The sequence below is a fragment of the Pleurodeles waltl genome, chromosome 9 (assembly GCF_031143425.1).
Source record: "Pleurodeles waltl isolate 20211129_DDA chromosome 9, aPleWal1.hap1.20221129, whole genome shotgun sequence".
In the NCBI taxonomy this organism is placed as follows: Eukaryota; Metazoa; Chordata; class Amphibia; order Caudata; family Salamandridae; genus Pleurodeles; species Pleurodeles waltl.
The window spans coordinates 669,071,401-669,092,144 of record NC_090448.1 but is presented as its reverse complement, the minus strand read 5'-3'; the positions used below and the strand labels follow the sequence as shown (position 1 = coordinate 669,092,144).

The following is a 20,744-nucleotide window of genomic DNA, read 5'->3' as shown; positions in this document are numbered from 1 at the left end:
AGCTATGAGTTCTATGAGTGGAATACGTGGATACGTTTATGGTATTTGAAATGCAACGAATGACAAACATGCCTTGCTTTGTTTTACATTTTCAACCTTATTAATAGTTCTTGTTGCTACAGGAGTGCAAGTTGCAAAATACAAGTACATCTATCACCCAAGGCAGCTGAGCTAATGTCCCCACTTCAATGCCATGGGCTGGTGTAATAGTTTAAATCTTTATCCCTCTTTGCAGACGTAGTGACAGTAAACACTCTTTACATCGACGTGGATGCAGCTGGGGTCTGTAACAATGGTCATTAGAATCGAGGAAAAAGCCAAATAGGCCAACAAACCTCCAGGTGGCAAGTAAAAAAGAATCTGGCAAGATGGAGGAGGGTCAAACTTGTCAGGAAAAGATTAGTAAGCACCTAAACTGCTTTACAAGGGGGAAGGGTTGCATTGGGCCTGACCTTTCTAGTAAGAAGACAGGCTGGAACAACTGAAAATGGGAAATTAAAATTAGGTCCATCCTACGTCTTGGTAGGAAAACATTGACGAAAGACGGATTCATGTAGTGATTCTCCTTTTGGATAGTATGTGACAGGAAAAGTATATATATTCTCCAGGTTTTGGCCCGTCTGATGCCAACCAGAAAAGAACACTGACACATGAAGTAATCGTGAGAACATTGGGCTGCCACCGTGCTGTCCTCCTGGGGCACTGTGCACAGCACCTGGTCAGTGTGTGCTGTTTCCATGACCATAGACTGCTCTGGCATGCCAGAGTGCCACGTAGGGTGAAGGGAAAAACTCCTCCTTAACCTTGGTTCTCCGGAGCATTGCACTGTGTGCACTCTGGGGTCTGAGATTCTTAGACACCCTACAAAGCCTTCATTGAGCGCCTGCAGCAACAGTTACACAATATGACTATGTGGCCAATATACAGTTTCAACACATTTCACTACCCACTTACCCACTCTTCTCTCAACTTAGACCCGGACCCAAGTACAGAGACGCCGTGGCCAGAAATGACCTTAGACTTGAACGTTGGGTGTTTCAAGGGATATCCATGTCTAGACAGTAACACAATAAGAATCGGAAATAATATGTCAGGTCACTAAATCAGTGAAGTGAGGCGATAGAACACTGAAAGACTATTACCAAGTGAAACATTGTCATTCACAGAAACCCAGATGCTCCTACCCAGGATTTGGCACACTGCCCAAAATGATAAAGAGTTGCCCAGTGAAGATTTTAGGGCCACTTTGTAAGGAACGTTAGACGAACTAAATCAGGAAAACTAGTGAAAACTGGCAGGTAGAAATAGACGATTGTGATTTCAGAGTAGCCCGGCCAGACAGACTGTATATCCACAATAATTTAAAAAAGGAAGCAAACATCACATCATGCAAACAGACTTTGTATCCTACACCATCCAAACAAGAAGATAAACATTTTCGATTATCACTGCCACAAATGAAACCGAAGGCTGCAATTGAACAGCCGCTGATAAGGCAGAGACCAACAAACCCACAGTGTATAAACACATATTGATCATGACACCGAAAACGTCTAAATCAACCAAAAACGTGTCCCACAGACAATAAGACACAAAGCCATCCACGTTGGAAAAGGGAAAATGGATTTAGAAAACTGTGCAAAGAAAAGCTTTTAGGTTTCGAGTCTGGAGCACACATTAAATGCATCATTACCAACAAGGGAGTTAACTTATCAAGCGAGAAGTGCATCCCTAAATTCATCACTCCCAACATGACAATCAGTGTCAATACAGCCTCTTCCCCTGTGTTTCTACCTTTTCTACCTCTGTCTCTATCTCTCTTTCTCTCTGACACACACAAAACTTGTAGACTACATCGAAGCACATATGAAGGTGAACAATAGCAGGCATACTCATGATGCAAACCTGTGAGAAGAATCTTACCTCAGTGTAAGGAGCTCCAAGTGATGCATAAACACATACAAGCAACCACAAGAAATAGTACAGCCTACTGTAAAACAGGATTCATGCAACCGGCTATCACGGCATGGACTACGCTGTCCTAGAATTCAAACTAATTAAAGACATCTTCAGTATCCTGCCTGACATCACAATCGGTAAAAGCACTGTAGAAGCCATGCCAGCCAAAATAAAACTTTTATGTGCACTATGATTCTGTGCTTGCAGAAGGCCACAGAAGACACCACTGGGGAATCACAACTACTCATCTGCAATTCACTATGGAAGCAGTTCTTAACCAGTAGTCTGTGGACATTGGGGAGCATGGTCGCCTCCTCAAAGGTCTGCACCTGTTTACAAATGTAAGTAATATTAGCTAATCAAGTATATTTTTAAAAGAAGCATAATGTGAAATGAAAAACATTTAAATTCTCTGTAAATGTGAAGGAATTTGAAACTGGAGGGTAAAAATGAAGTTGATACTCTTAGCTTGATTCATGGGAGCAGTGCAAGTACAGCAAACAAAATCTAGCATGGGTGATTGATGACCTCACTGGTTTGTACCAATAAAAAGACAGCAGGTATTAGAAAACAAAAAAATACATTGCTATGGTAGATTCTAAGATGGTGTCTCATTTCCTAGAAATAAAGTCACATTTTGAATAGCTCCAGCCTTCCCATTAGAATAAAATATACATTTCTGTTTTTTCTTGTGAATAAAATAAATAATTTCATAATTTGTGTATTTATTTGTTTGTTCTATGTATACTTGTTCCTGTATTTTTAGGTTCAAATAGAAATTGCTTAGGTCTGAGTCCTGGCTTCCAGTATTGATTCAGTGGGGGTTCACAGAAGTCAAAATTCTAAGAACGGCCGCACTATTGCAATTGAGCCAACAATAGCACACAACTGACTATCAAAAAGGCACACACAGCCTTAGCTACAACAATCAGAAAGAATAAATCAGCTTCCATGTACAAGTTTAATGTGGCACATAGCAACTTTTTATCATTCTTCATATGCCTAGCAAACCCTTGCACGAAAGCCATAATGTATGAACATAGAGTTAAGAACAAAGGCAAAGACTGAGAAACAGGAATTGTGCCCTTGGATGAGTTGTGCCCAGACACTATGCACTATTGAGTGAGTCACTCGACAGAGAATAGAGATCTGAAATCTGTTTTTGTCAGGTCCACCCACTGAAGGTAAGGACCTGCTGCAGGACTGCCTCATCCTTTACAACATGGCAGCCAGGAGCCAATCGTGGTCTGCCTCTGCCTAATTAATAAAACCTGTAGAGGACATTAAGGTGTCTTACAGGAGTTGAGGGAGAAGTGGGAAACCTGGGAAGATTCCTGAAAACTACCTCCAGATGTGCACCCATGCCCGTGTCTATTCCCACTGTCCTAGACTTCACAGACATGCTACTGGTAAAGGCTAGCGCTTGGTGTAAGAGAAGAAGCACTGCTCAGACGACAGGACCATAGAATCCAACACATCCATGGTTAGGGAATGGAGCTATGTTCTGATTAGCTGTGCTTGATGACGTTTTTAAGCAATAGCACATGTCCATGCAGATAGTGAGGGTTAGACTTGTATGACAGTTCAGTTTTTTCCAGGGTGGCAGTATTGGACTGACTTCATTTTGGTATCATTGGTATACAGCGTTCATGTGTCTGCATGTGTGTTTACTTTTGAAAAGACACAATGCGTATTTTTCCTTCTAATATATTGATTGTTGTAGTTCCTTTTTGATTGAATATGGCCATGTTTGCACACCAAAGATCTTAGCTGGTGTAGTGTGGATCAGTGTGTTCTTACAATAAGTATCCTAAGGGTTGGGCTTATTGGTGTAGGTAGTTTATCAACACTTGATGTGACATTGTTATGTTTTTTTTGTGGGATTTATGTGTGTCCTGCTCATTGGGTGATGATGAGGCTATTCACACAGTTACTGCACATTTTCTTATGGATATACATGTTACTATTCCGCATGCATCATCTTTCTGATTGCTTAAGTGTCTTGGATGCATTTGTTTTGCCTCATTCAGTTGTGCTGAAGAGGTTTTGCAGTTTTACATAATTGTTACCTAGTAACTCGCCAGCAAATAGTACATGGAGCAGACACAAAGGAGAGCTATGGTTCATGCTGTGTAGCCACTGCTGTATTCACCAAAATCTTAGGTCTCAGAAGTGATATCAAATACTCTTTCACATTATTGTTTAAATAACCAACATTGACATTGCTTGATCTTTCTCACTAGTGACTTCACAAGACATAGCACCAGGCAGCCTTTGACTGTGACCACTAGGGTTGGGTGAAATGTTTCTTTCCACTAAAGGAATTAGCAAAGATTGGTGACTCCCCATCGATCTGGAAAAGCTGAGTTCGAGCCAAATTCTTCCAATCACCGTGTGGTGAATTTTTCCTCCACGAAGCTCCAGAAATGTGAGCTGATGAGCATGAGCGACATTTTGGCATCCCCAAGCACAATTCTCTAATGCAAGGGGTCACTGGTGGTCACAGTCAGAGGGCTGCTTCTCAAGCAGATTGATTTGCTACCACCCAAGTAGATTTTTTACTCAAGTGGTAGCAAATTCAACTCGAATCACTGCGCACTATTGCGCAGCTCCTTATGGCATTCAGACTGATTTGACTAAATTACATATTTTATGCCCTTTGGCAGAACTCATCTGAATCTCATACAGTTTTTATGTAACTCAGCAGAACTCAGCAGCGTCAATTTCCTGTGAGGACGGGCAGGTTTGTGCTATGGAAAACTGCAAAGACAAAGAAAATAAAAAATAAAATCAGCAGCAGTGAGGGAGGTAGTGGGGGGATGAGTCAATTAAATTCATTTTGAGACGTGCACTTGTTTACTTTAAGTTCAGTGGTTGCACATATGGTACAAAACGAAATATAACGCACAATGCAAGTATGTGCACTGTTTATTTCTGTAAAATATTTTTGTAAGGAGACAAAAAACATATGTGGTCAAATATTTTTGTTTTATAAAGTTACACTTTAGGAAGTAGCTGCATGAAGCAAAGAGAGTTCAGAAAACAGTTTCTGACATTTGATCTCGATCTTTAAATGCACAGCAAATGTGACGAGAGAACAATAAGATTTACAGGCCTATTTGCAGACATGGAGCGCAGAGCGAGTGAAAACACGAGCACTTATATGAAGTGCTGAAATACAAAGATAAACGTAGTTCCTAAAACAGTTGCTAAAGTGGGAGAAGTAGATGGATAGTATTAATTGCCCCATGCTCTTGGGGAGGGCGAAACAAGGGAAAAGGCATGAGCAAAGATGCAGCCAATAAATGGAAAGCCTATGGATGGACTGAAGCCCATATATTGAATACAACAGTCTCTTAAAGACAGCGGATGCGCCGTCTAGTGGATACCTCAAAAACAAAGTCCAAGAATACAGAGCAAGCTTAGTTCATGAATAGGATGACCTATTGTAGTGTGTGTTTGTGACCCTATGACCAGTTTGGTACCTGAACACAACATTCCATCGTATTGTGAGCTTTATGAGTTTGTGAGCCCATGGCCGGCTAGCTTGATGCCTGTACGCTAAGGGCCTTAGCAGTGTGAGTTTCTGAGCACGTAGCCAGCCTGATGCCTGAACACAAGGCCACTCGAGATGTGAGCTAATGTTTAATTTTTTAACTTCTTCAATTTACTGCTGTGTGCAGTATTTTTGTAGTAGGTCTTAGTTGACACCCAATGGAGAGCTAAAACTGAAGCTCACACTTTCCATTCTTTGTAAGATCTCACAATTTGGTAACCCCCATGACAGTCCCTATTTCCCAAGTAAAATGTGCCTCTTCCGAGTATCTGTAGAGTGCAGACTTTACCTGCCACTGATTGCACCATAATATTTAGTAACCAATTAAGTGCAAAGTTTCTAGGTATTGAAATCGTTTTGAATCAAGCCATTGTGTGTAGTTTCCTCTTAAATTGCTTCCCTCACGTGAAGCTTCCTTTGCCAAAAGGTGAGGTTGTATTTTTTCAACAGGAGGAGACATTTCTAGTAAATACTATTTCGGCAGCACACATGGACTATTTTTTAAATGTAATCACGGAATAAAATTGTTCTACCCTATTTTTGGCCAGAAATTCAACCAGACATTTCCCAGCCTTCAGAAATCAAAAGAACGGAGAGACACACTCCTGACCTCTAATGTTCCAATTGACTTCTAATCTTGACCTGGCCTGCAGTTTCTTTGCAACCCAGAGTTTGACTCCTGCAAGATCCTCATATCTAGTACTTTTTCTGAATTAAATAAAATATGTTGTCTTTGGTGTTAATTTGGGTATTATTATACCCCTAGTCAAGGCCTAGCGATGATTTTCTTTATAGATTATCTAATGTTATTTCCTGTTAGTTTTATCATATGTGTCATCCTCCCTGCAACGCTCTTCATGTACAAAGGGATTAAACTTGGTTCTTTATAGTATAGTTCTCAATAGCCATGGTCACCAGCATGCAAGTCGACAGGCTTGTTCATGGTACTAATAGAATGCTTCTAAATGTGAGCATCTGCTCAGTGTTGTCTATGCTCCCATGCAGTAATAGGCAGGTCACAAAAAGTGACTACAAAATGCACACTGATTTGCCACCTCTCTATGACTGTGGAATGAAACCTATCTATTAATAAGTCATATTATAAACTCTCCTGTTGCATTAGGTTGCAGTACAAACTGCGTAATTAATACATATTAATTGGGCAGTCAGCTACTCGGGCCCCCCAGTGATTAGCTACAAACACAGGGATGGTGTCCTCCAAGAAATAGTGAACCACCACCCAGTGTTTGCATTTGGAAAACAATTTTTAAGTATACCATGTTCCTAATTGAAATCAGTGCTAAGATAAAAGAAGCTCCTGTTGGGAATATATCAAGAAAAGCAGGCAGTAGTCACAAGACCAGTGCCTGCTTCCCCAGAGGTTGTCCAACGGGATTCACAAATGGAAAGGTGTCCCTCTGGGCACCTTGCCCTTTGCAAATCAAATCCCACCTCTTTTGAGGCGTTTATAACAGATCAATGGTTAGGGAACACAATTGTGGTTGCAAGCCATGGATACAAGCCATTGCAACTCCCAAATAAGATGGGATGCATGTTTCCTATCCCCTCCTAATTTTGTTTCAGTATAGGTCAGCAAACCTATTTTCAGAGCTGGAAAGGCTATTCAGACTTGTAAAGTGGGTTTAGCGCATTGAAAAAAAGCCATTTTGCAGTCACAAACCATGTGATATTGAAAACTGCGAAGGTTTGCGGTCTCAAAATGGCTTTCTACAACCGGTCCCTTGTTCTCTCGTCAGTGCCCTACTCTTTATTCATGGGAGCATCATGGATACTTAAATGACTTTTATCACCCAAAAATGTAAAGTCAGAAGTGGTACATCAGACAAATTGCTTATCATTTTAAATGTGCATTGGCTTCAAGTAAAAAAGCTAGTGGAGTGAGATACCAAAACAAGCTCTTGAGATCTAAAACTGAGAAACGTAATTGACCTTTCATATAGTCAACATTTCTTTAAAAAAAAAAAAATGCTATAAATAAATGTTGACAAAATAAAAATAAAATGATAAGGAAAAGAAAGCAAAAAAAGAAAAAGGGTGAAACGTAGAGAGAAAGAAGGAAAGTAAGAGAAAAAGTATGATGAACAAAAAAGAAATAAATGGGATACACAAACAAGAAACCAATAACATATAAACTGGAAAAGAGAGTAAGACAAAAAGAAAAAAATGAAGGAAAGGGAGGTTAGATAAGTAGCAGCGACAGAAAGGGAAAATTGGGAAAATAAGACATATGTGTCAAAAGAAATATATATTTGGTCCATTTAATCTGTTTTTATGGTGCAATAAAAAGTCTAATTCAAAACAAATTTGGTTTACACTGTAGCCAAAAATGTAGTTCTGAAGTAGTGCTAAGCCACTCAGTTCTCACAAGCCAAAGAACAATTTTAACAGAAACACGTTCCAAATGATTTGTAGATCATTTTGGGATCTTTTCTACTCTCGTACTCTTAAATTTCAATCTAAAATCTCTATTTTTGGATGGTAATTCTCTCAAACGCGTTATCATTTCCAATCATTTCGAGAAAAGTCCCTTAAATCATGGGTTTTCTAACTTTCTTCGAAATAGATTACAAATGGGTGTGAAACTATTATGTTTTCTTGGTTATCAGGAGCCAGGACATCGTTTGAAGACTACAAGTAAAAACTGAAATTTTGTCTCTCCTACTTTTATTTGTTGAAAATTTCAAAGCAACAGACACTTGAAACCTGTTCACTATAATGGCGAAGCAAATTCCAATTGCGGGGTCCACATCTTGGCTTTCTCTCTGAAAGTGGATGAAGATTGAAGTGTGTGTGTGTTGCAGGAATTGCATTAAAAAATGAACTATTTAGTTTTTCGAAAGTTAAAATATTCTAACTTCAGCTTTAAATAGCAACTGACAAGAGGTCTGTGGTGTGCAAAATATGCACGTTTTTAGTCTAGGCAAATGTTGCGTGTCACGATAACGCATGTAAAATGTAAAACAGCGCTGCGAATCCAATTACATTTCTGCAAACATGCGTCCACAGAAAATAATCCACTCCTTGAAAGGCCCAGTGCTAACTAGTCCATACTTGCCTCCTGTGTTGTTCAAAGCGGATGTTTGCCTAAAAGTGCTTTGTGAGTGGCCAACAAAATTCCACATCACAACTTCCAATGTTAATTTGTAGACACGATATTGTCTAAACAGGCTAAAGCGCCGGTATTTAAAGGGTAGTATTCCAACTTCTCAAAGTATTTTGATATGTTGCCAAACTCTAAATTATGCACTTAGTTTTTCTCTGTCATTGCAATGTATTCCTTCAATCAATATAACAATCGCACATGAATACTTTCTTTGTGTTTATAAATCCCTAGAATTGTATGTGATGTGGTCATTGCCCTGAATGTAAGATTAGTGGCTTTTACAAAGGATCTTTCCACCAGGCTCAGCACCCTTGTTGCGAAGCCCTAACAGCACCACGTCTAGAATTAACATGGTGCCCCATCCTACCCAGTGCTGTGCTTTTGCCTTGCACTTGTTTTCAAATTCAAGGATGATGACTACTTCACTGCCATCTTCAGCAGTTGACAGTAGGAGGTGTTTAGTTGACCTATCCACAAGCTTCGAGTACAGTTGCAGCTTATTTACCCCAAATGTGAAGTTCGAAGAGCAACTCACTCTTAAGCCTATGCATATTTACAATTGGAAGTATGCAATCTGATTTACATAATCCCAAACGAACAAATCACTTTATTACATTTTGGGACATGCATTTAAGATCACTTGTCCACACTGGAAAGGAAGCGGCTATTGACGTTTATGTGTTACAGCACTCTTGTCTGCTTTCTGAATAATTCTCCACATTCTCATTGATGACAGCAAGTGACAATCACCACAAAACTCTTTGCACATTTCTTAAATTGAAGACAGTGGACTGGTGGGATTCTCTTGCAAGAGAACAAGCTGCCTCACACACCTTAGTTTTCCTCAGACGTCCATTAAGACATGAGACATTTAATTTCAAGGTGAATAAAATTATTGAGATAACTTTGTGAGCCATGGACTGAGTACTGTCAACACAGGTACAGGGTTTCCACTAGGGAAAAAAACAAACTGCCCCAGCAGCAAACAAACTCAACTCCCACTGTTGCGTCCCAGGAGACAGAGTTTGCCCTGTAGCCCCAGAAAGGGGTTTAGGATGAGAGCAGACTGAAGTTGAGTAACTTCCAACTAGGAGTAGTGTTTTTAAACCTCATAAGCTAAAGTTTGATTGCAAAGTTTAAGAAAAAGTGACAAAAAGTGTGCCCTCAAAAGTGTTTCGTGGCAGTTGGATTGCCAGTTGAAAACCCTTGTTACTGTCTTAATCAGACATGAGGAGCAGTAAATAAGCAGCAGTGAATAGACCTTGGCACATCCCCTGCCCCACCACTTTGAGCAAAATCTCCAGCTAAATTAGACTTCCTCCCCATCAAGATCCCTTTGATCGAGCCCCGCATGCTCCCTTGCACCATCCTCAGAGCTCCATCTCCCACATCGCATACCTCACCCCCAGCCTTAAGCTCCTCACCTTCAGTGCCGGTTTCTGGTACCATGATGTCTCGCCCTTCATGGTTGGCAAACCCAGTTTTTGGCAAAGAGTCTTTGTTCTGGTAGTGGCAGGTAAAGTTTGCCTCAACAAAGTTAGACAAAGTTAGGGGACTTCATTGAGATGAATTTGACTGACTTCGGCCATCTACCCTACCAAAAATGTTTCCATCATGAATTTTTTTTTCATTGCTCTTGCCTATGCAGTGATTGTGAGCGTGTGCATGTGAGAGATTCTTATGTGTTAAGTTCTTACTGGCTCTGGTGGTTCCATGGACTAATGTACCCATTGACCCATGTTTGACTTCAAAGTTACTAGTTTAAATGCTTGTTAGTCCACTCATTCGTCACCCTTCCTGGGTCAATAAAAGAATATCCATTGGGTTGGATAACAGTCTACATCTGTTATTCTGCATAAGGATACACTTTGGAGTGGACATGCACTTTACAAATAAATATGGCATGTTGTATAGAATAATCTGGAGGAAAGCTGAAGTCGGTATGGAAATTTGAACCTATGACTTTCAGGTTACACATAAATCTTTGAAGAGAATCTTTAAATCCTTGAGACACTAGTAACTGCCTTCTCTTCTTGATTCCGATAAATATTCACATATTTACGTTTTTATAACATCAACATGCCTGACAAGTAGCATCACAAGTGAATATGACTTTTAGGAGAAGGTCTCTCTTCTATAATCACCTGATGACACAGTGTGCCAATAAATTACTATGCGACCTGGGGTTCAGAGGAAAATTCCTATTCTTTCCACTGTATTAGATTGGAACATTGAGCGATTGCTTCTCTGCCCCATGAGTCTTGCTGTTCTGCTACATTGTGTAAATAGGTGACTATGAAAATATTTTCAGCAAGAACTATATTTATTTAGTGCACTTTAGTTATCCACTTTGTGTACATCCAGTTGTGTCCAATGAGTTAGTTCATAAGATTACCTATTCATTAAGTGCTCAATAAACAAGCCCTTCGAGGACTGCTGTTTGTTCACGCCAAAAGTTACTTTCTTAAAGTTGTGTACATTGCCACAGAATAAAAAAGCAGGCAGTACTGATTTTTCTTTTTTTCTGAAAATGCGGATTTTTTACCAGATTCTGAAAAACAGAGTTCAACTCCAACTTTTTTTGTTGAAATCTGGAACTTTGATACAAGGATTCAACACCCAATTTGACCCAATGAACGTCAAGACATATTTGTGAGGCATAGGAATCCTGTGAAGTTGTATTTTTTCATTCAACCTTTGCAGATTGGCTTTTTTCCACCAGACGTCTACAAGCTCATTCACACAGTATATAGTACCGAACATTTCTCATAGTGATGTGCAATATTATGCATGAGCTTAACACAACACACACAAACTACGCGTCTTCCTAGCCAGAGTATAGATCCACAGACACACATGAAGATGCAGAGCTTCATAGAAAGATACAATACACTCATTGCAATACTTTCTAAACGAAGAACACACTCACTCTCCATTCCCGTCTATTATCCACAGCACCTCTAGAATTATGTGACAGAGGACGACTAAATTATGTGGCAGGGTTGAATAAATTATGCAGCAATGAAAGGCAATTTATGCAGCGTATTGTGGCACATTTTATGATAGTATTACTTCATCACTGTCATTTTTACACCTGGTAACAGTGTCTGAAAAAAGAGATCACCTTAGTACTAATTTAGCACCCAAACACAGCAAATAAGCAACAGATAGGTGACCAGTCAATCTTTGCAAAAAGCCTTCTGGTGTGCAGGAACATGAGTCACCATATGTTCTGTAACTTTTGACCCGTTTGAGCTAGAAACAAATGTGTTTTTGTTATATATCAGCCGATTCTGCGGCAGATGATAAATTGTGTGGCAAATGCAGCAAATCCATAATTATGCAAAAAATAGCCGCAGTCGCAGAATCGTATAATTCCAGAGGCCCTGAATATGCACCTTCATTAGTTATGTTATTTTCACTAGTTCTGTTGTAAAACCTTGCCTTTCCTATAACCTCTTAGTGCTCTGGGTTGGATTATCTGTGCCTTATTTTGATAAACTGACAACTTTCGAGAGTTGTCACAAGACCGTTGGCGTTGGTAGAAGTTTCTTCTCCACTCAGGCACTGTACCTCTACAGTGCAGAGTGGATGAATGGAAAGGCGCCCACCCTGCACTGGGTGCCTCTGGCGGGCAGAGATAAGGAGGCCAGAGCAAAAAGAAGAGTGAATCATCAATTTGTTTCCAAGGAAAATTAGACACATAGGGCATCCTGGGAACATCTTGTAAAGCCCCTTCCACCATGGATACACATTTCCTCGTGGGTCCACACTGGCCAAAAGTCCGGGTCTAGGGTGGGAATGTGGAAGATAGGGTGGGACTGTCTACATGAATCTCCCATGAGAAAAAAACTGGTGGAGCACAAGATGTAAGGGGTGGGGTCTAGGTTATACATGGCCTCATCATTCGACATACTGGTGGTATTTTTTACGGATGCAAAAAGCAGACATGTGAGATGAAAACATGGAAGAGAAAGAAAGGATGACTTGAGAAAATGACACATTAAAATGTCTAGCCGCATGAGGCACTTCTTCAGTTTTGCTGGCTTCACAAAGCAAGCGTAAAGAAACTGCAGAATCTACTGCCTGTCTTGTTTGTTGTGGACCACTCCACAATTACCACATAGCTTAAGATAGGCCAGATCCAGATCACTGCATTATTGCATGGCATGTCGCTTCGGAAGGCTCGTCTGCTTGGGTTTAGATTGGGGTGACCAGATTTTGAGAAGCGAAAACTGGCACGGCCAGATATTAACGTAGGATTAAAGACTAGTCTTACTTCGATGAAAGCCCTCTCCTGGTTTGCGTAACCTTGTAAATGTGGGTCTATTTATATGGCCACATTGACAAGGCTACCTTTACACCATTACATAACAGTAGATATGGAAGGACTTTCACCCTGACCCTCCCTGCCCACCTCCCTACTCTGTCTCCCCTCTGCTGGTGACATGCAGGGAACCTCTTCCTGTGTTGCAAGAAAGAAAAACATATCTTTTAATTCTGTTTTGCAGGATGACTTGACCGTTGTTCCAAACAAACAGGACATGCATTTAAAAACAGGAATAGATTCGGGAAGCCGTGACAGCCCTCTGAAAAACGAGACTGTCCAGGAAAATCTGGGACATCCGGTCACCCGAGATTAGAAAAGAGTGGATACAGTTGCACATTACCTGGTATGTTGAGATGTGCAGTTTGCATGTTTAGAAAGTGACTGCTTGACATCTGTAGCCCCTTTGCCACTGTGGAGGTTGAAATACAGCATAGTTCAGGGACGTCCATAAAATGTTTTTTAGATCTATTCTAGATGCAGCTTTATCTTTCTCTCAAGCCGCATGTTTCCCACAAAAACTAAATAAAAATACATGCTGCCATGTGCAGCAGGGGGCTGCTATCCGCCAACTGCCCACATGCAGCAAAACCCACACTGTGGGTCCCTGAGTGGGTGTGTGAGTTGCTATATGATGATGATGATGGCAATACTTGTATCGCACACAGCTACTCCTAAGAGTGTCCTGGCATGTCACTTCATGTCTGAAACAGAACATAGAGGACAACTGGTGTTGCACAAATAGCCAAGTCTTAAGCTTTTTCTTTAAACGTTGCAGCATTGCTTTGAGGTCAAAGCTCCAACTGAAGTTTATTCCATGCTACCACCCCTTGAAATGCCAGAGATCTTTCTCCTGGTCTGGCTCGTTGAATCTCGGGGATGCTGCTAATAAGTTATTAACCAATCTAAATTTTTTCTGTGGGTTATAAAAACTAAACCATGGCCTAAGATAGACCACCCCCATCTGGCACAAAGCCTTGTGTACTAGTACAAGTGCTCTAAACTGAATTCTTTTTTTATGGGGAGCCAGTGAAGATCTCACACCTTGGGGGACATCCGTGTACTAAGTGGCAGGCTCAAAAGTAATCAAGCTGTGGCATTTTGAAGTACTTGAAGCCTACTCAGTTGTTGTTCTGGTAGTCCAAGATATAAGGCATTGCCATAATCCAGTTTAGAAGTTTTCAAACCCTAAATCACCAACTTCTTTGGTGATCGGGCCTAGAAGTGTAGAAATGTTCTCAAGCAGCTTAGCACCCCAAAGCCAGAGCCAGCTACTTATCTAATTTGACATTTGAAAGACAAACTGCCATCAAATTTGATCCTTGGATTCTTTACTGAGCTTTCCTGTAGGCGTGGAGGAGGCGCATATCAGGCCAGAAGGTTTTCTGAAATTCCTTTGTGCTATTACCAAAAAAACATTTAAATTATCACAGTTACATAATTGATGATGGCACGACTTGTATGGGTGTGTGCGATTGTGTGGGTGTGTAAGAACATGTGCGAGTGTATGGTAAGTGTGTGAGTGCATGTGTGACTCTGTGAGTGGCTGTGTGAGTGGTTTTGTGGGTGTGTGGATGTGTGTGTGTTGCTGTATGGGTGTATTTGTGGGTGGATGAGTGAGTGGGGATGTGAGTAGGTGTATGAGTAGCTGTGTGGGTCTATGAGTGAGTTTGCAAGAGGTTTTGCGTGTCTGTGAGTGGGTGTATGGGTGGCTGTATGGCTGTGTTGGTGTGTTAGTGGTCGTGTGGGTGTGTAAGTGAATGTGTAAGTGGGTGTGTGAGTGGGTGTGAGTGTGGCTGGTTGTATGGGTCTCTGTGACTGGGTATGGCAGTGGTTTTGTGGGTCTGTGAGGGTGTAACTACATACTGGGACATACCTGTATGCAGTGGCTTGGCGGCAGATTTGACAGCTGCTGCCAAGTCACAGCAAACACTCTGCTCCCAGCGAAGGAGAGTTGTCAAACAGCTCTCCCTCGCTGAAAGCAGAGATTTCCTCGGAGATGAAGGCAGGGAAACAGAGGAAACTATTGCTGCCACAGAGAAGGAGCTGCATCTTTAGCAGCTCCCTCTCTGTGAGAGCAATGCTGGCTCCCACGAGAGGCGGGGAGCCAGCTGGAACTGCGAGGGCCTTCAGGCTTTCCCCGTGGTCCCCAACATTGTCACTGGGTGCCCTCGGGGGCACCCAGGTCACATGGCTGGGCCTCAGGGGATTGGGTCCCTGGGGCTGCTTTCGGCCCTGGGGAGGGGGGCCATACGCCCCTCATACCCAAAACAACAATAATTAGAGCAGGCCCTGGGGGATGGGGTCCCCAGGACCAAGACTGGCCCTTGGGAGGGGGTCCTCATTGCCTTTCTCCCCCTAAAACAAATTAATAATTAGGCTGGGCCCTGGAGGATGGGGTCCATGGGGCAAAGATCAGCATGGTGAGGGAAGCCGTGCAGCCCCTGCTCAAAAATAAAATCAATTAGGCCGGGCCCTGGGGGATGGGGTCCCCGGAGTTGAAATCAGTATGGAAAGGGCGGCCACATGGGCCTCCCCCCCCCAACAAAAGTATGTTTAGCCTCACTCTGGGGGAAGGGGTCCCCGGGGATGAGATCAGCCCCCAAAAAAAGAATTTTAGAGACCTGGGCCCCAGGGGATGTGGTCCCCAGGGCCAAAATTGGCCAGAAGAGAGGGACCTGCAGACCTGCTGCGCACTTCCAAAGGCTGTGGCCAGTGCGGGGTTGGGTGCTCATAGGGGTTGGCCGCAGAGCTTGGCTGCAACCGCTGTGCATGGCTGAAGGCTGTGCACAGCACAGGGTTGGTTGGTTATAAGGGCCCTAAAGCAACTAGAACTCATGCCCTCACCATGCACTGCTAATTACCCCACAAATTACGGCACTCATGACATCTTGAATAACATCATTGATAATATCAATGTAATCTTTGCAGTAAAACTGTTGACAAAAAAACTGTGCATGGCAGGGGCATGAGTTATAGTTAGATTAGGACATGAGTTAGTTACTTGAGATAACTCTAACTATAACAGGTTAATTTCTTTAGTTTGGTACGTTTAAAATATGAAGCTAACTATAACGTCCCTGTAACCTTTTTAAGTAAAGCAGGACAGCTGACCCCAAAGACAGCTGTGCGTTCACCTGGGTGAGAGGAGCCCAATATGCATCCCACAAATGAAAAGAAGCTCCAAAAACAAATGGACTTGGCAAGGACATTTTAAGTAAAAAAATTTACAGATGCAAATATGCTCTCTCACTCAGTGCGTTTATATTATATTAGTAATTTATTTTTATGATGGGTAATATTTTACTTATTTTTTGGTGGGAGGGGTCTTATTCATGCTACCTTTAGACAATAGCATTTTTTAAAGTTTTTGAATTTCAATAAATATGCATATATTTTCTACAACTAAATAAATAAATAAAATCGCAGGCTTGCCAAGAACAGGCCCATTGGCTTTGGCAGTGCTTGTTGTTGACTTGTAGTGTGGTTATCTGATCTGTCTGTTGTATCAGTCGGTATTGCTTTGTGAAAAAATGTTTGCATTGTTGGCATGCTGGTAAGATTTTATAATCCACAGGCCCCTGCATAACAACAATGAGGAATGTATATTTAGATCGCCATATCATCTAGGCACCGAAATCCTGGCAGTGGCTTCAGCAGAATCTATGCACATAATACTGGTTAATGCTGTTTTTTTATGCCAAACGAGCAGATTGACAAATGTTATAATAATCATGTTAGCAAAAGCAGAATATTTGCAGGTTTTTAATGGCCCACTTTTCATATACTCTTTTACATACTTGGGCAGAACACTTGTAACTTTGTAACGACACACGTTTCTCATACAATGTACACAAAGACAAAATTAAAAGTCTGACTTCGAATAGCTAGCATAACTACATCAGTCTATTTGTCCTAAGATCAAGGAGGCCGACCTAGTTATGACAGCAGCTTTAAGTAGGTGTTTATCGTACTCCTGATACTCCACAGATTTCATCACGTTGGTGCATTCAATTTTGGATCCACAATGACACTGGCTTTCGAGAAGAAAACAGACAACACGTCCTTTAGACTTATCTCCTTTGAACTTCAGAATAAAAGTAGAGCTATGCCATTGAGCTTGGCAGACTGCACCTATCTCGTTGCAGTATGCGCATCCTGGGTGTCATCAATGTATTTTTCACAAGAAGACTATGACTGCTTAATCTTTGCACCAAATGGAGAGAAGAACTCTTTCTTTCACGCAAAATATCTCATATAGATCTCTTTCTGGAAACTGCTGCTGAGAGAGAAAGAATCAAAGCAAGCGATTTGTCAGGTCTAGACTTTCTTACACTCTCACAGTCATGGCTGGCAGCGGAGCAAAGTGGCGGGGGGGGGAACAAAACAAAGTAAACATTTTTTTTTTTAAACTTACTGCCACACGACCACACTGCCACTCTTAAAGTCTCCGGCTGGACTGCAGGCCAGTCCTAATGCTGCCCTCATGATGCTGCCGGCAGCATGAGGGCAGCGTTAGGATTGGAATTAGCACCCTAGCTTTGCACTCCCAGGCAGTCTAGGAGCCTGGGCCTACTGTCTCCAACCCAGCAACACAGTGTCGGGTTAGAGAGAGCTCAGTGCGCATGTGTAATAGGCTGTACTGAGACGGCCGGCCAAACACACTTGAGCACTGAGGGGAGTGCACACCACTCCACCTCCGTGCTTGTCATTCCCCATGGCCTGCCCCTTTAAAAATAAAACAATAATAAACATTGTTTTTTATTGTTTTATTGTTATATTTTTTAAGATCTGCTGCTGCTGGCGGGGGTGACCTCCTCCGCCATAGCGGAGGAGTCGCTGCTGCACTCTCGACTCAAGGTTTTCACCCTGTCTGCTTATACTGCCTGTTTTATTTTCTGAGTCACCCTGTCTGTTGTGTATTTCTACAAGATTACAGTGTCTGTCAGTGCCTAAAGGTCATGGGACTGATTCAAATAGATTTTATTCTATTATTGATATTGTTATTATTATCCATAATAATAATAATAATAATAATAATAATACTTATTATTATTATTATTATTATTATTATTATTGTTATTATTATTATTATTATTATTATTATGCATACATCCTGTCTGTGAAAATGAGAGAACAGGTTTTCTACCTGGCACCCCTGCAGGGCCCCATGTCTTTTTGGCACATGTTATTGTGGGTAAATCAGTAGGATACTGATTGGTTACTTGTATGGACTCCATTCTACCTTCTTTCTCAAATATGATTGTATCTGTAAAATTAACTCGCACAGACCATTTAGCAAACTTCATTTTTCGGTATTATTATTCCGTTTGCAAAAAGTGTTTGCAATTTGTGCACCAAATATTTTTGCAAATGGAATACAATTTTTATACAACCTTATATAATAATAGGTCATACCACAAATCCCATTCAGATTGGGTCATAATCAATCTACCACTTTCCTATTCATGAAATATGCTGCAAATTGCAATCCACCCTGGTTGGCGGCTAACACAGATTTGGCAGCCTGCTGACAATAAACAGGCAGACTACCATTTCTGTGACCTTTTTAACTTTTTTATGTGGCCTGTTTTCCTTAAAGGGAATGATGGTGCAGTTAAAATATATATATGTTTTTGTAAATGTTTCTTTATGAATTTCCAGTGGATGTCTGGATCACTGTCCACTCCCAAACAAACTTTTTTCAGATTCACAGCTCTGAGCAGGCGTCAAAAGTGCCAAAAAAAATGATGTGAAGAAATCTCTTACATTTCTTTGTGCCATTGTTTCGGCCCCCCTAATGGGGGAACGCCCCCTTTGCATACATTATTCCTGGTGCAGGCATAATGTAGCACAAAGAGGTACAAAGTGGCGCGATGCATGCATCTGAGCCATTTTGTAAATATTGTGCAGCATTTTTGATGCTAATGCCACATTAGGGTAAAAAAATAAAAAATGTGGCATTCGAATGGCGCTAGGGGCTCTTGAACATGCCCCTTAGTGTCAAATTAACTACATCAGGGAAATATGCTATTGGTGCTCTGCAATGGGCTCTCTGGAAACAACCAGCCATCTAATGTTGTTTCTTTTATTGCAACATCCTGCTCAGGCAATCTCTACTGAGTCTTGTACAATACACACTGGGGTGAAGGCTCCCGCTGTTTGTTGCGATTATCTTGAGCCACTGACAGTCTTTCTTAGGCGTCTACCCTGTGGTTGAGACATGTCTGGCCCTCTTGCATAGCTTTTATTACCTTTCTAATTTGTAGGATATCTTTAGACACCTGTCTTATCTCTTTTCCACTGATTGCTGGGGTTCAGAGTTCATGTTGTTACCTTTGTATGTCTTGTCTTTAGGATTTCCTGAACAATGCCTTCTCTAAATAGACAGTTTTAAAAGTCACCCTCCCTGTGTCACATAGTTCTACCTGTTAAATGGGTATTTAGCAGCATTTGTATAAAACCTGATGTTAAAAGTCCTTTCCCACAATGGTGCTTCCAAATGTTCAGTAATCGATAGTAGCATCTGTTTGAACATCATTCAGCAACTATGTGCAAATGGTACTCTTTGGTAGGGAAATGTATGATGCAAATCACTGGTTAGGAAAGCGCCTTTGTTTTTAATAAATTACAAATATGATATATTTACTTTTAGGGGCTTTCACCCAGCTCTCCTCATCCATTGATCTGTTATTGCAACATTCACAATTTTCTTCCACCTACAACATCACACAGCGTGGGGCAGTGGGTAAGCCCTCTTCAGCCTTCAATGAGAGTCATAGCACTTGCTTTTTCACAAGTAGCACATGTGCAGATTGAGTAGATCCCTTCAGCACCACAAACAAATATAGCAATATTTGCTTCTTTAGTACAAACAAGAAATGTTTACTGTTAGTGATTTCTTTTTATGCGTGTGAGAGTGCAACAATAAAGATTTTTAGAAAACCATGATAAAACAAAAGAAGCATTGTCAAAGGCTGGCAGCCAGAGCCAGAACTTTTGGCTTTACCAATGCTTGTTTTTATTTATTTCTTGGCTTAGCACAGGACAGTCAGTACATTTTCTCGATCCCGAGCTCTCTTTCTTTTATAAAGGAAAGGTTTGACGGGCATGGTATGCTGTCAATTCTTTGCTCTTTTCGTCCAGATTTTGTTTGGCATGATCTTTCTGATGATCCCTTTCCTGTGTGGATGTTTGGAATCATGGAGCAGCTGGCACTCTTGCGGCAGGGGTGCCTTCCATCTCACCAAACACTATATCCCTTATTTACATTATTTATTTTAGTGCCGCTTTCAAACACAATGTAATTAAATACCACCCAAACGTATCCTCCATTTCAGGAAAGTAGTGTGATACAACAGCGTTCCCAATTGACTTCAGGGGTACTGGAATTTTAATGGCAATATTAGACAGACTGTTTGATAACATTTTATTTAAATTGTAGCCCTTTTGGTTCTAGTGTATCTTCTTGTGTTTTTGATTGGAATTGTAACTCACTATTCTGCAGGGACTTCTTAGGTAGGACCAGTAAATCCTGCAATAGGAGGCATTTTGTGCACTATTGTATTGCAGAATGTATACTGGACACCTTCCTGCACAAAAAATAATCTTCTGAGGTAAATAAAGATATTTCTCCTGGTTATGACTCACCTGGGTAGTGCAGGTTTTTGACACATTCCCAGGTCTACCAGTATTGGTAAATATGGGAATGCGCTGAAATCCATGGGTGGATGCATGGGAACACTCTGGATTCATTGCCTTGCCTGGCTTGATAAAAC

The 20,744-nt window shown here is 41.2% G+C and overlaps 1 protein-coding gene across 3 annotated transcripts in view; it reads left to right on the top strand.

The window, feature by feature from the left end:
- Positions 1-20,744, top strand: part of FOXA3 (forkhead box A3) — a 135,615-nt gene that overhangs the window by 91,431 nt on the left and 23,440 nt on the right. Inside the window, exon 2 of one of the 3 annotated variants that reach the window (XM_069207746.1) lies at positions 13,151-13,312. The exons of the other annotated variants lie outside the window; for them this stretch is intronic. The gene's annotated coding sequence lies outside the window, so the exon portion shown is untranslated. The remainder of the gene's footprint in view (positions 1-13,150; positions 13,313-20,744) is intronic. 3 annotated transcript variants of the gene reach the window in all.